The sequence below is a fragment of the Xenopus tropicalis genome, chromosome 5, assembly GCF_000004195.4.
Source record: "Xenopus tropicalis strain Nigerian chromosome 5, UCB_Xtro_10.0, whole genome shotgun sequence".
Lineage (NCBI taxonomy): Eukaryota > Metazoa > Chordata > Amphibia > Anura > Pipidae > Xenopus > Xenopus tropicalis.
This window is the reverse complement of record NC_030681.2, coordinates 60,381,935-60,396,162: the sequence shown is the minus strand read 5'-3', so window position 1 is coordinate 60,396,162 and position 14,228 is coordinate 60,381,935. Positions and strand designations below refer to the sequence as shown.

General features: G+C 40.3%; 1 long non-coding RNA gene across 1 annotated transcript; it reads left to right on the top strand.

Moving 5' to 3' along the window:
- Positions 1 to 429: 429 nt before the first annotated feature.
- On the top strand, positions 430 to 2,018 carry LOC108647627. Its single transcript, XR_001924539.2, has 3 exons — positions 430 to 500; positions 581 to 640; positions 1,966 to 2,018. It is a non-coding gene; the product is annotated as an uncharacterized LOC108647627 (long non-coding RNA).
- Positions 2,019 to 14,228: the final 12,210 nt, after the last annotated feature.

The window sequence follows — 14,228 nt, the reverse complement described above, 5'->3', positions numbered from 1 at the left end:
TTTTTGTACATTTGAGCTACTGCAAAACCAACATTATGAGGCCAATTCACTAAAGTGTGCAAAAACAAGTGTTATTTATAGCATGCGTTAAAAATATTATCACTTCTTATATTTGGAGAATTAACGATTGATTCACTAAAAGGACACTTGTCTAAATTAAGAAACAATGTTATTGTCATTATTTACCTGGCGATGACAGATATTTAAGCTCTGTTTTAAAGCATGCAATATATTTATGCATTATTAGCATTTTTTATTTAAGCATTATTAGCGCTCACTATTATGCATGTAACCGTTACGTGTCGCATACCACGTGATTCCGCCATTTTGGGCAGTTCTGCTGTGAGTCGGGAGATGGAGGACGCGGAAAGTGTAGCTACGCAATCCTTCCAAAAAGGGTTTCTTCTGTGTGTTTGAGTAATTACTCATGCCTCTTATCCTTGGAGACTGCGTGACTGGTGTCGCTGGTGTATTTGATTCTGACAGAAATGTCAGCAAAGGTAGGTCTAATGACATTAATAAATGTATTTTCTGTTGCAGAGAAGCTCATTTTAATGGAACACAATGTTTTGTAAAACAGATTCATCCTTACCACCCGTCAGAAGCAAAGGCAGACAATCCTCACTTTCTACCATTCCAGGTAATATTTTTTACTAAGTTTGGAGGACATGTGTTTTGTGTCAGACTTGTGCAATGGCATGAGAGTGAATCATGTCTGTGTATATTGCAGGTGTTTAAATTACAGAAGTGCAGTGTACCGTATATACTCGAGTATAAGCCGTTCCGAATATAAGCCGAGGTACCTAATTTTACCTAAGAAAACTGGAAAAATGTATTGACTCGAGTATAAGCACTTCAATGGTGCAGCATGAAAAGCATCCGTATACCGGTATACAAAATCTTTAATCCCATAAGTAAATATGGCATTGCTGTATTCTTTAAATACACCAAATTGCACCAAATTGCAAGCAGCAGATAAAATAGAATTGCTCTTCACTTCACTGCATGGAGGTTGGAGGTCCGTAATTCATAGGACTACTAATTTTTAAAGAAAAGCTCCATTTATTCAGGCTATGGATTTTCCAGCAAACAGCCCTAATATAAACAAATATGAGTGTATTAAGCAAGGCTAGGGACCACGGCTAGCACAAGGATATCATAACCAAGCATTTCAATAGTGTGGAGTAACGGCACTGCTCTTTGTGTCACTTACTGTCATTGTCATTCTGCAAGATGTTGGCACTAACAGTAGCAACAGTAACTAACTGTAGCGCGCACGCCCTGTCCGCATTCTCCTTAAGGCCGGCCACGGGGGTCCAGGGAAGGGGGGGCTCGGGGGGGGCTCCTCATGGCCGCGCCGCTGAGGGTGTCCCTATGTGCAGCTGCGCGCTGCACAGAATGTAGCGCGCATGCTGTGTCCACATTCTCCTTAAGGCCGGGCACGGGGCGGTCCAGGGAGGGGGGTGCTCCTCCTATGCTCCACTGTGTCCTTACCTGCAGCGGCGCGCTGTGTAGAATGTCGCGCGCACGCCGTGTCCACACACTGCTGGAGGTCGGCACGCTCAACTACCGTATTGCATGAAGTTTGAGTGCAATTACCGTATATACCCGAGTATAGGCCGATGGTTACTTTTAAAGCAAAAAAAAAACTCGGCTTATACTCGAGTATATATGGCATTTGTAATAAGATAGGTGTGTTATTGGACAAGTGTGTCTTGCTGGGTTAGGTGGAGTCAGTTCATCTTGTACTTTTGGCCAGTCAATCTTTCAAACTTTTTTTTGCCCTTGTAATCTGTATGGCAAAACATTTTTTTCCTTTTTTGCTCATTTGGAATGAATCAATGTCCACAAATACATTTTTTACATGAACTTTGTACATTTTTAAACATTATTCTCCATGAAGTTCATGTCATGATGAACATCATTCAAAACATTGAAAATAACATTTCCTTTTTTTAAATCAAGGTGGAAAAGGTCACTTGGCTGTACAGTCAGCAAGTCAGCTCTGCAGAGAACACTGACATCTCCTAAAATGGAAAAGAGAAGGTTTATTGCTGATGATAATGCAAGACAGGGTCCTGAAAATATAACTGATTATGCTGTATTGATGACAATTACTTTGGTAATGATAACAATGCTAACCCCTCATAATGGCCACAACAACCTCTTGTTAAACATAAGGGCAAATCCACAAATAATACTGTTACCCCAAAAATAATTGAACCTGAAAAAAATCATTTCTATAAGTCTCTAATTCATTATCACAAGTCTTTTATGAAAAAAATGCATGTTATTCATCTTGATCCGTGATCGCCCAACAACTTACAACAACACTCAGGTACGACAAGCCTCATACAAGGCAGCTCTGTTAAATTTGCATGAGCGACACTTAAAGGTCCAGGAAAAACATATTTCTTTGTTGGAAAAACAAAATGCCATTTTAGATAACATGAGTAATTATCAAGAGGAATTGAACAAAAACTTGCTAAGTATTATCGATAGCAGTCAAGTATTGCCAACACGCTCTTGTAGGAAAGATGGTGCAGATAGTTCAGCAACTAAAACTTGGCAACTTCGCAAAAAAGAAATAATTAAAAGGATGATAAGGCAGTAAGCTGGGTGACAGTTAGACAATCTAGTGTGGGGAAGAGGGAGGCTGTGCCAGGGTTTGCGCATCCCAACAAATTTGCCAGATTGTGTGAACTCTGGTCTGGCGGCTCTAGATGAGGCTGATCTCTCAGCCGGGAGACAGCCGGGAAACCAGCCAGGAGACCAGTTTCTCTATTAGTGGTGGGGAGGAGAGCAGAGCTAGGCCTAAACAGATGGTGGTTATAGGGGATTCGATCATTAGGAAAGTGGACAGGGTAATCTGTCAAGCGGAAGAGTTTGCTGTCTTCCTGGTGCCAGGGTTCGGCATGTGGTTGATCGGGTTGACAAATTATTGGGAGGGGCTGGGCATGACCCGGCTGTCTTGGTACATATCGGTACTAACGACAAAATGAACAGTAAGTGGGGGACCTTAAAGAGTGAGTTCAGGGATCTAGGCTCTAAGATTAAGGAAAGGTCCTCTAATATCATTTTTTCAGAAATTTTAGGGAGACAGCGGGAACTTAGGGAGCTAAATGCATGGCTAAAGTCTTGGTGTAGGAAGGAAGGGTTTGGGTTCCTAGAGCACTGGGCTGACTTTTCTTTGGGGTACAATCTATACAGCCAAGACGGATTGCACCTCAATGGAAGGGGGTCTGCTGTGCTAGGGGAGAGAATGGTTAAGAGGCTGGAGGAGTGTTTAAACTAGACAAGGGGGGGTGAGCTAGAGTTTTATGAGAAAGCTAGTGTAGACGGGGCAGTGGGACTAGCAAAGGGTTGTGGGGGAGGAGTGAGAAGGGCATATAGTTTATCAGATAAGGAGCTTCCATTGTTACAAGGGAAACAGACTAATTTTCACCTTAGCTCTAACTTTCCGTTAGTTAATGTAAACATCAGAGGGAGAAGTAATAATCTCCGCTGCATGCTGGCTAATACGCGAAGCTTGTCGGGTAAATTAGGGGAACTGCAGGCTATAGCATGTATTGAAAATTATGATTTAAGAGGTATCACTGAGACCTGGTGGGATGAATTTAAATGGTTATACACTTTTTAGGAGGGACAGAGAGATTAAAAAGAGTGGAGGGGTTTGTCTTTATGTAAAGTCATATTTAAAGCCATGTAATAAAGACATTACCAATGAAAACTTTGAATCTCTTTTGGTAGAAATTTCTGTAGGGCAGAAGGTCACAAAGAAAATGATCATTGGTGTATGCTATAAACCACCCTGTATAGATGAGGAGGATGAGACCCAGCTACTCAGGACTTTAATTATTGACTGAAGTAATGGGATGGCCAAGTCAGAAAAAGCTAGTAGGTTTGTAAATATGCTAAATGACAACTTTTTATTTCAGGCGGTTCAATAACCTACTAGGAATGATTCTATTTTGGACCTGGTAATAACTAATAACATTGAACTCATCTCTAACATTTGTGTGGGTGAGCATTTGGGGAACAGTGATCACAACATGGTCTCCTTTGAGTTAATGTGCAGAGACAGCTCTATAAGGGATTAACTAAAAAAAAAACGCTTGATTTTAGACGTGCAGACTTTGCCAGTATAAGGGCATCTCTGCAATGTGTCAACTGGGAAAGGCTTTTCATAGCATTAGACACAGAAGGAAAATGGAACATCTTTAAAACATTGCTTTGCAGGTATACACAACAGTATATTCCCCTTGTAAACAAGCAGAGGCATCTCAAAACAAAACCTTTATGGCTGAATAAAAGTGTTAGTGTCGAGGTTGGTAAGAAAAAACATGCTTTAAAAGCATTCAAGTTAGCTAGGACAGCAGAAACTTTCATCAGGTACAAGGAAGCATATAAAGCATGCAAAAAAAGCTATCAGGCAAGCTAAAATAGAGATGGAAAGGGATATTGCAGCTAGGAGTAAAAAGAATCCAAAATTATTTTTTAATTATGTGAATAGTAAAAAAACGAAGCAAGAAGGGGTGGGAACCTTATTATCACGGGGTGGGGTACATTGGTTGATGAGAATGGGGAAAAAGCAGAAATTTTGAACTCTTATTTTTCTGTCTATACATCTGAGGAGCCAGCTAATGAAGGCTTCCCTTTTAATACGCCCAGTTCTAGTAATTTAGCTACTGACGCATTGGTCACTCAGGAGGAAATTCAAAAGAGACTTGAACATGTAAAGGTAAACAAAGGTCGAGGACCAGATGGGATTCATCCCAGGGTATTAAATGAGCTGAGCGCTGTGATTGCCAAGCCTCTTAACTTAATTTTTCAGGATTTGTTGAGGTCTGGCATGGTGCCGAGAGACTGGCAAATTGCTAATGTGGTGCTGTTATTTAAAAAGGGATCCTGTTCTCAGCCTGAAAACTATAGGCCTGTTAGCCTGATGCCAGTAGTAGGAAAGATTTTGGAAGGGGTAATAAGGGATAGGGTACTTGAATACATTGCAGTTCACAATACTATAAGTTTGTAGCAGCATGGTTTTATGCGTAACAGATCTTGCCAGACTAATTTAGTCGCCTTTTATGAGGAGGTGAGCAGGAACCTTGATGCTGGAATGGCAGTTGATGTCATCTACTTGGACTTTGCTAAAGCATTTGATACTGTACCTCACAGAAGGTTAATGATCAAATTGAGGAATATTGGCCTAGCCCTAGAACATAATATTTGTAATTGGGTAGAGAACTGGCTGAAGGATAGATTACAAAGAGTGGTGGTAAATGGAACATTTTCTAATTGGACCAGTGTGGTTAGTGGAGTACCGCAGGGGTCAGTCCTTGGTCCTTTGCTTTTTAACTTGTTTATTAATGACCTGGAGGTGGGCATAGAGAGTACTGTATCTATTTTTGTTGATGACACTAAATTGTGCAAAACTATAAGTTCCATGCAGGATGCTGCCACTTTGCAGAGCGATTTGACAAAATTGGAAAACTGGGCAGCAAACTGGAAAATGAGGTGTTGACAAGTGCAAAGTTATGCACTTTGGTAGAAATAATATAAACGCGAACTATCTACTGAATGGTAGTGTGTTGGAGGTGTCCTTAATGGAGAAGGATCTAGGGGTTCTTGTAGATAACAAGTTGTCTAATTCAAGGCAGTGTCATTCTGTGGCTACTAAAGCAAATAAAGTTCTGTCTTATAAATAAGGCATTGACTCAAGGGATGAAAAAACAATTTTGCCTCTTTATAGGTCCTTGTAAGGCCTCACCTTGAGTATGCAGTGCAGTTTTGGGCTCCAGGAAGGAGGAAGCCCTGCCAGCTACCCCAGGCTGGTGCTGTTCTCTCAGAACAGGGGCACCAGCCCAGGGTAAAAGGTAGGCTATTGAATTCACTTGGGGGTGCCTAACATTTTGGCACCCCCAAGTAACGTTGACTTTCCTTCTCCTTTAAGAGGGGCCTGGATAAGCTTTTGAACAAGTAGAATATCCAAGGCTATTGTGATACTAATATCTACAGTTAGTATTAGTGGTTGTGTATATATAGTTTATGTATGTGAGTGTATAGATTGGTAAGTATAGCTTGTGTGTGTGCTGGGTTTACTTGGATGGGTTGAACTTGATGGACTCTGGTCTTTTTTCAACCCTATGTAACTATGTAATTGCCCATGTTTTGTTGATATGCTGAGGGACAGATTTGTTTAAAGTGTTTAATTAGAGATTCTTGCTGTAAATTTGCAAGAGTTATTTTTCAATTTTTACAAAATATATATTTTTTTCATGGTAAAATTTGGTATTAAGCAATAATGTTAATACACATTAGTCCTATGTTATTCTAGTGCTATGTAAATAAACATTTCTCTTTTTACTGTTTGTTGTGGGGGAACCCACCCGTTCCAAGGGACATGAGACTTAGTGGATAAGATTCAGTTCTGTTTTCATATACAACTATTTTCAACTTAGCTGTTGCACCTTTAATTACTTAATTATTATCAACAATAAGCAGTTAGTCTTAGTTACTGTTAATGCAGAAATGTTGCATATTGCCACTCACTACTGCTGAGAGAAATAAAATAAATGTTCTTTTTTTTTTTTGAAGTGTGCAACTATTTTCACTGTAAATAAAAACAGTTATTTGAGATGTTGTTTTGTGTTTTTTTATGGTATTAAAGATTGTAGGTACTTACAGGCAAAGTAACTGTTTTGAACACAATGTATGGGATGAATTGGGTCATCGAGGTCCTCAGCCACAAACACAGGCAATCCATGATGGTTGGCTAGATTGTGCAGTAAAGTGCAGGCTACTACAATTTGGGCGACTTTACAGGGGCTGTACATGAGACTTCCTCCTGACTTGTCCAGGCATCGGAAGCGGCTTTTTAGAAACCCAAGAGTTCTCAATTACAGACCGCGATCTGACATGTGCTTCATAAAAAGCACATTCAGCCCTTGCACGCGGCCTGGGTATCTGGTTCATTAGCTACCTATAACAAGGGTAGCCAGCATCTCCTGAAATAAAATAAGATGGAATAAGTTGCTGAAATCAAATAAGCTGCTTCCAGTTTCACTGTGAAAAGAGGGCCCACTTGCAACAGATGTGACAGTGTGAGATTGATAGCTACAAGTAGCTGCTTTGACTCTCCCACTGTCAAAAGAGGGCTGGCTTGCAAATGCAAACCATGCTTATGGCAGCCAGGCTCCGGTTTGACAGTGGGAGACAGAAAGCAAAAATAGGAAACTTGAAATAGATATGATACAAATACTTACCTAAAAGCCACCCATGGGGCATTTGTCCGCTTTGAAAATTAGCATAAAGTCCGGACTGCTTCAGAATATAAGCATCGTGTGAGGAGCATGGAAATCTGGACACAATACTCCTGATATTCATGTTAGCACATGTTAGCACATCATTTATGTGATTTTAAAGCCACACATGCCTGCAATCAAATGACTTGAGCATAAAATGTTTTAATGACTTGTCCATTGTCCAAGGGCCATTGGGGGTAAACTTTTACCCATATTCATATCCTGTTTTTTCCCCATATGCTTCAATACAAATGATAAACAGTGAAGTAAGTTAATAATGTGAATACATAGTTACATAGTTACATAGGGTTGAAAAAAGACCAGTGTCCATCAAGTTCAACCCATCCAAGTAAACCCAGCACACCTAACCCACACCTACCAATCTATACACTCACATACATAAACTATAAATACAACCACTAGCACTAACTGTAGATATTAGTATCACAATAGCCTTGGATATTCTGATTATTCAAGAACTCATCTAGGCCCCTCTTAAAGGCATTAACAGAATCTGCCATTACCACATCTCTAGGAAGGGCATTCCACAACCTCACTGCCCTCACCCTGAAAAACCACCTACGCTGCTTCAAATGGAAGCTCCGTTCCTCTAATCTAAAGGGGTGACCTCTGGTGCCCCAGGGACCTATAAAGGGGCAAAATTATGTTCTCATCCCTTGAGTCAATGCCCTTTTTTATACAAGACAGCACTTTATTTGCTTTAGTAGCCACAGAATGACACTGCCTGGAATTAGACAACTTGTTATCAACAAAAACCCCTAGATCCTTCTACATTAAGGATACCCCCAACACACTACCATTCAGTAGATAGTTCGCGTTTATATTATTCCTACCAAAATGCATAACTTTGCACTTATCAACATTGAACCTCATTTTCCAGTTTGCTGCCCAGTTTTCTAATTTTGTCAAATCGCTCTGCAAAGCGGCAGCATCCTGCATGGAACTTATAGTTTTGCACAATTTTGTGTCATCAGCAAAAATAGAAACAGTACTCTCTATGCCCACCTCCAGGTCATTAATAAACAAGTTAAAAAGCAAAGGACCAAGGACTGACCCCTGCAGTACTCCACTAACCACACTGGTCCAATTAGAAAATGTTCCATTTACCACCACTCTTTGTTAGAGATGTAGCGAACCTCACAAAAAAAGTTCGCGAACCCGTTCGCGAACTTCTTCCAAAAAGTGCGAACTTTTGCGAACTTTGCGAACCCCATAGACTTCAATGGGAAGGCGAACTTTAAAAACTAGAAAAGCCATTTCTGGCCAGAAAACTGATTTTAAAGTTGTTTAAAGGGTGCCACGACCTGGACAGTGGCATGCAGGAGGGGGATCAAGGGCAAAAATGTCTCTGAAAAATACGTTGTTGACACAGCGTTGCGTTTTGTGCTGTAAAGGGCAGAAATCACACTACATTTCTAAACTTGTGTAATAAACTGCTTTAAAACGTCCTGCGTCTACATGCCAATCAAGTCGTGTAAAGGTTACAGCCGGTTCACACCCAAAGACAAAACGACGCAGTAGTGGATACGGAATATATTATTGCTGGTGGAAAAACATCGCTCAGCGATAGCAAACAGCACTGGACACATTAAAGAACAGTAACTTAAATTTCTGGTTGGTGCTGGGGGTGAACTACTAGGAGCAGCACACCAGTCCCCAACACAGCTAGACTAATAGCACTGGGCTCTATAAATTACAGTAGCAAACACACACAGACGGAGCTGCAGTACACAATGAAAAGAAGAGTAACAGTAATCAGAAAATAAAAGCAGTCCTTACAAGGACTATTGTGTTACAGCAGATGAGATCAGAAGGACAGCTGCCCACAGCAGCTACATACAGAGCAGTAGAAAGTAGATTACTAGTCAGCAAAGCTACCTAAACTGTCCCTCAAACCCCTGCATAGCTCTCTCCCTATGCTAACTCATCAAGCACACACAGGCAGAATGTAAAATGGCTGCTGGACTTCGGTTTATATATGGAAGGGAGTGGTCCGGGGGTGGTCCAGGAGGGAGAGCTGCCTGATTGGCTGCCATGTATCTGCTGGCTCTGGGGTGAGAGGTCAAAATTTGGCTCCAGCTAAGGCGAACCCAAAATTGCGAACTTTGCTAAAAGTTCGCGAACTTGCGAACTTGCGAACACCCGATTTTCGTGTGAATTAGTTCTCCGGCGAACAGTTCGCTACATCTCTACTCTTTGTAATCTATCCTTCAGCCAGTTCTCTATCCAATTACAAATATTATGTTCTAGGCCAATATTCCTCAATTTGATCATTAACCTTCTGTGAGGTACTGTATCAAACGCTTTAGCAAAGTCCAAGTAGATGACATCAACTGCCATTCCAGCATCGAGGTTCCTACTCACCTCCTCATAAAAGGCGACTAAATTAGTCTGGCAAGATCTGTTACGCATAAAACCATGCTGGCACAAACTAATAGTATTGTGAACTGCAATGTATTCAAGTACCCTATCCCTTATTACCCCTTCCAAAATTTTTCCTACTACTGATGTCAGACTAACAGGCCTATAGTTTTCAGGCTGAGAACGGGATCCCTTTTTAAATAACGGCACCACATTAGCAATCCCCCAGTCTCTCGGCACCATGCCAGACCTCAATGAATCCTGAAAAATTAAGTGAAGAGGTTTGGCAATCACAGCGCTCAGCTCATTTAATACCCTGGGATGAATCCCATCCGGCCCTGGACCTTTGTTTACCTTTACATGTTCAAGTCTCTTTTGAATTTCCTCCCGAGTGACCCATGCGTCAGTAGCTAAATTACTAGAACTGGGCATATTAAAAGGGAAGCCTTCATTATCTGGCTCCTCAGATGTATAGACAGATGAAAAATAAGAGTTCAAAATTTCAGCTTTTTCCCCGTTCTCATCAACCAACTTACCCCCCCCCCCGTGATAATAAGGTTCCCACCCCTTCTTGCTTCATTTTTTTAATATTCACATAATTAAAAAATAATTTGGGATTCTTTTTACTCCTAGCTGCAATATCCCTTTCCATTTCTATTTTAGCTTGCTTGATAGCTTTTTTGCATGCTTTATATGCTTCCTTGTACCTGATGAAAGTTTTTGCTGTCCCAGCTAACTTGAATGCTTTAAAAGCACGTTTTTTATTACCAACCTCGACACTAACACTTTTATTCAGCCATAAAGGTTTTGCTTTGCGATGCCTCTCCTTGCTTACAAGGGGGATATACTGTTGTGTATACCTGCAAAGCAATGTTTTAAAGATGTTCCATTTTCCTTCTGTGTCTAACCCCATGAAAAGCCTTTCCCAGTTGACACATTGCAGAGATGCCCTTATACTGGCAAAGTCTGAACGTCTAAAATTGAGCGTTTTAGTTATTCCCTTATAGAGCTGTCTCTGCAGCATTATCTCAAAGGAGACCATGTTGTGCTCACTGTTCCCCAGATGCTCACCCACACAAATGTTAGAGATGAGTTCATTATTATTAGAAATCACCAGGTTCAAAATAGAGTCATTCCTAGTAGGTTCTTGAACCGCCTGAAATAAAAAGTTGTCATTTTGGCATATTTACAAACCTACTAGCTTTTTCTGACTTAGCCACCCCATTACTCCAGTCAATGTCCGGATAATTAAAGTCCCCCATAATAACAACTTGACCCAGTTTTGAAGCCTCCTCCATTTGCAACAATAGCTGGGCCTCGTCCCCCTCATCTATACGGGGTGGTTTATAGCATACACCAATGACCATTTTCTTTGTGACCTTCAGCCCTACTGAAATTTCTACCCAAAGAGATTCGACGTTTTCATTGGTAATGTCTTTATTACATGGCTTTACATCTGACTTTACGTAAAGACAAACCCCTCCACCCTTTTTAATCTCTCTGTCCCTCCTAAAAAGTGTATAACCATTTAAATTCACAGCCCAGTCGCATTAATCATCCCACCAGGTCTCAGTGATACCTATTAAATCATAATTTTCAATACATGCAATAGCTTGCAGCTCCCATAATTTACCCGACAAGCTACGCGCATTAGCCAGCATGCAGCGGAGATTACTACTTCTCCCTCTGATGTTTACATTAGCTAACGGAGAGTTAGAGCTAAGGCAAATATGAGACTGCTTTCCTTGTAACCGAAGCTCCTTATCTGATAAACTATATGCCCCCCTCACTCCTCCCCCACAACCCTTTGCTAGTCCCCCTGCCCCGTCTACACATAGGGGCCCATTTACTTACTCACGAACGGGCCGAATGCGTCCGATTGCGTTTTTTTCGTAATGATCGGTATTTTGCGATTTTTTCGGAAAATTAACGCGACTTTTTCGTTACCAATACGATTTTTGCGGAAAAACGCGAGTTTTTCGTAGCCATTCTGAAAGTTACGATTTTTTCGTAGCGTTAAAACTTGCACAAAAAGTTGCGATTTTTTCGTAGTGTTAAAACTTGCGCAAAACGTCGCGCCTTTTAAGTTTTAACGCGACGAAAAAAAGCGCAACTTTTCGCGCAAGTTTTAATGCTACGAAAAAATCGCAACTTTCGGAATGGCTACGAAAAACTCGCGTTTTTTCGCAAAAATCGTATTGGTAATGAAAAAGTCGCGATAATTTCCGAAAAGTCGTAAAGGCGCCGAAAAAATCGCAAAAAATACGAAAAAGTCGCAAAATGTTCGTTTTCCAATCGGAATTTTTCCAATTCGGATTCGAATTCGTTTGTTAGTAAATCAGCCCCTAATTTTCCCATAGAACTCTAGCTCACCCCCCCTTGTCTAGTTTAAACACTCCTCCAACCTCTTAACCATTCTCTCCCCTAGCACAGCAGACCCCCTTCCATTGAGGTGCAATCTGTCACGGCTGTATAGATTGTACCCCAAGGAAAAGTCAGCCCAGTGCTCTAGGAACCCAAATCCTTCCTTCCTACACCAAGACTTTAGCCACGTGATCACCTTAAATCTAGCCCATTTTCTTCTACACAAGTTGATGTTTGTAGTTCAGCATTTAAATGTGTAGATATGTGGGTATATGCTTTAGATATTGGTGCTTTTGGTTTCTGCTATAAACAGATTTATTAGTTATTATCAAAGAACAAAGATTTGGAACAGAACATAAGCAAAGAACAACTGCAATTATAGGATCATTTTAGACATCAAGATCAGAGGTCATGCTGTTTGCTGCCATGGGATCAGGCCCATGTAGAAAGAAATGGTTAAATGGGAACATTTTTGTACTTGAATTTAATCCCCTAACATCTTCACAAGCTTTCAGGACGTATGAGCTATTATTTAATACTATAATAAACCTCTAATAACCTCTAATAAAGCTGTCTGGTTAATATCCTTTGTGAATCTGAATGGTTCAGGCCCAGGGGGTACTTCAGGGCCAGGCTCGATTTGAGTAAGTATTTATTTAAATCCAAGAGTCACTTACTCACTGTGGGTGAGAATCATATATCCCTAGTGGAGGATCATAGAAGTATAATTACGACATTTCCGAAGAGATAGAAAGGCACATTATTGTTGAGATAAAACATTTAACTACGACATATGCAATGTCTGTATTTCTGGTATTTATAATATTCCAGTTTGTGGTCAAAGCTTAGCTTTACCTTATTTCAAATAATAAAACACTGTACCAAATTAAGATATTTAGTTTTCTGCTGTTTGATTACTAACCATCCATAAAGGTACAAAATAAAATACCATGAAATAGAAAAACATACAAATGTATAGGTTATCTCATACTGTGGGAAGCAAACATATCTTTGAGATACAAATAGCAGCTGTGTTCTGGGTTGTAGATTAAACTCAATAAACTTTGTATGCAGAAGTAATGCAAGTAAGTAAATAAACCCTTCCTCTTTTTACATGTAGTTATTGGCAACAAATACCTTTTTTTTCTGCAATGGAAAAACAATTCTATCTGTGCTCCTCCCAGAACAATAGTTTAATATGGTGGTCTAAAGGTTAAAAGCAGCTTTAATTAAAAAAGTACACCAAGTTGCCTGGTTAGATCACTCTTATAAAACAGGGGAAGCTGGATTCACTTGGTTTGCCAATATGTTAGGACCCCCAGTGATTTAATTCATTGGCCAGCCCTGGCAACTTTGTAGTGCAACACTACTTAGCCACCTTACCTACATTTCATAGTCTTCCCTAGTAGAGACACTACTCTGTACAGTAAAATCTGAAAATACTCTACTACAGAGGCCCAAGTTTACCAATAAGGGTTAAAAGTAGTGATTAATTTTGGCTTTCTTGCGCTTGATTCGATAAGTTGTAGATGCAGCAACCTTACTGTCTAAATTATTCTTTAAGAAAATGTTTGGGCTTCTGTAGACCTGAAGATACAATACCTGCCATCATCACAATTTTGGGACCAAGGGTTGGCATTGTAGAAGTACTAAAATGTGGTTGAGAAAATCAGGGGAATACCCCCTTTCGATAAACCAATCTCGCATTTCATTGGCTTGCTGAAGTGCAGTTGCAAAGTCTGTGTTAATTCTGAACACTTTAAAAAATTAGGTATTTGGGATAGATCTAATCACAGTGGGAGGATGAAAGCTATGCGCATGAAGGACCGTATTTCGATCGGTATCTTTACGAGTTACCACCCCCGTAGCTGTACGAAAGATTCTAACATCAAGAAAATCAATCACATCCTTAGAATAATTCACAGAGAATTTTACAGGAGTAGGTAAATCATTTAGAGTGGTAATAAATGATTTGACTCCAATGTGGTCCCCACGCCAGATAATATACCTAAGATATAAAAGCAGATTATCCGCATACTTAGGATAGATATATTTACTCTCAAACAAATCCATATACAAATTGGCGTATGAGGGGGCCACATTGGAGCCCATTGCCGTGCCAGTCCTCTGTAGGTAAAAAGTTTGCTCAAATCTAAAGTAGTTACAGGTCAAGACCAACTG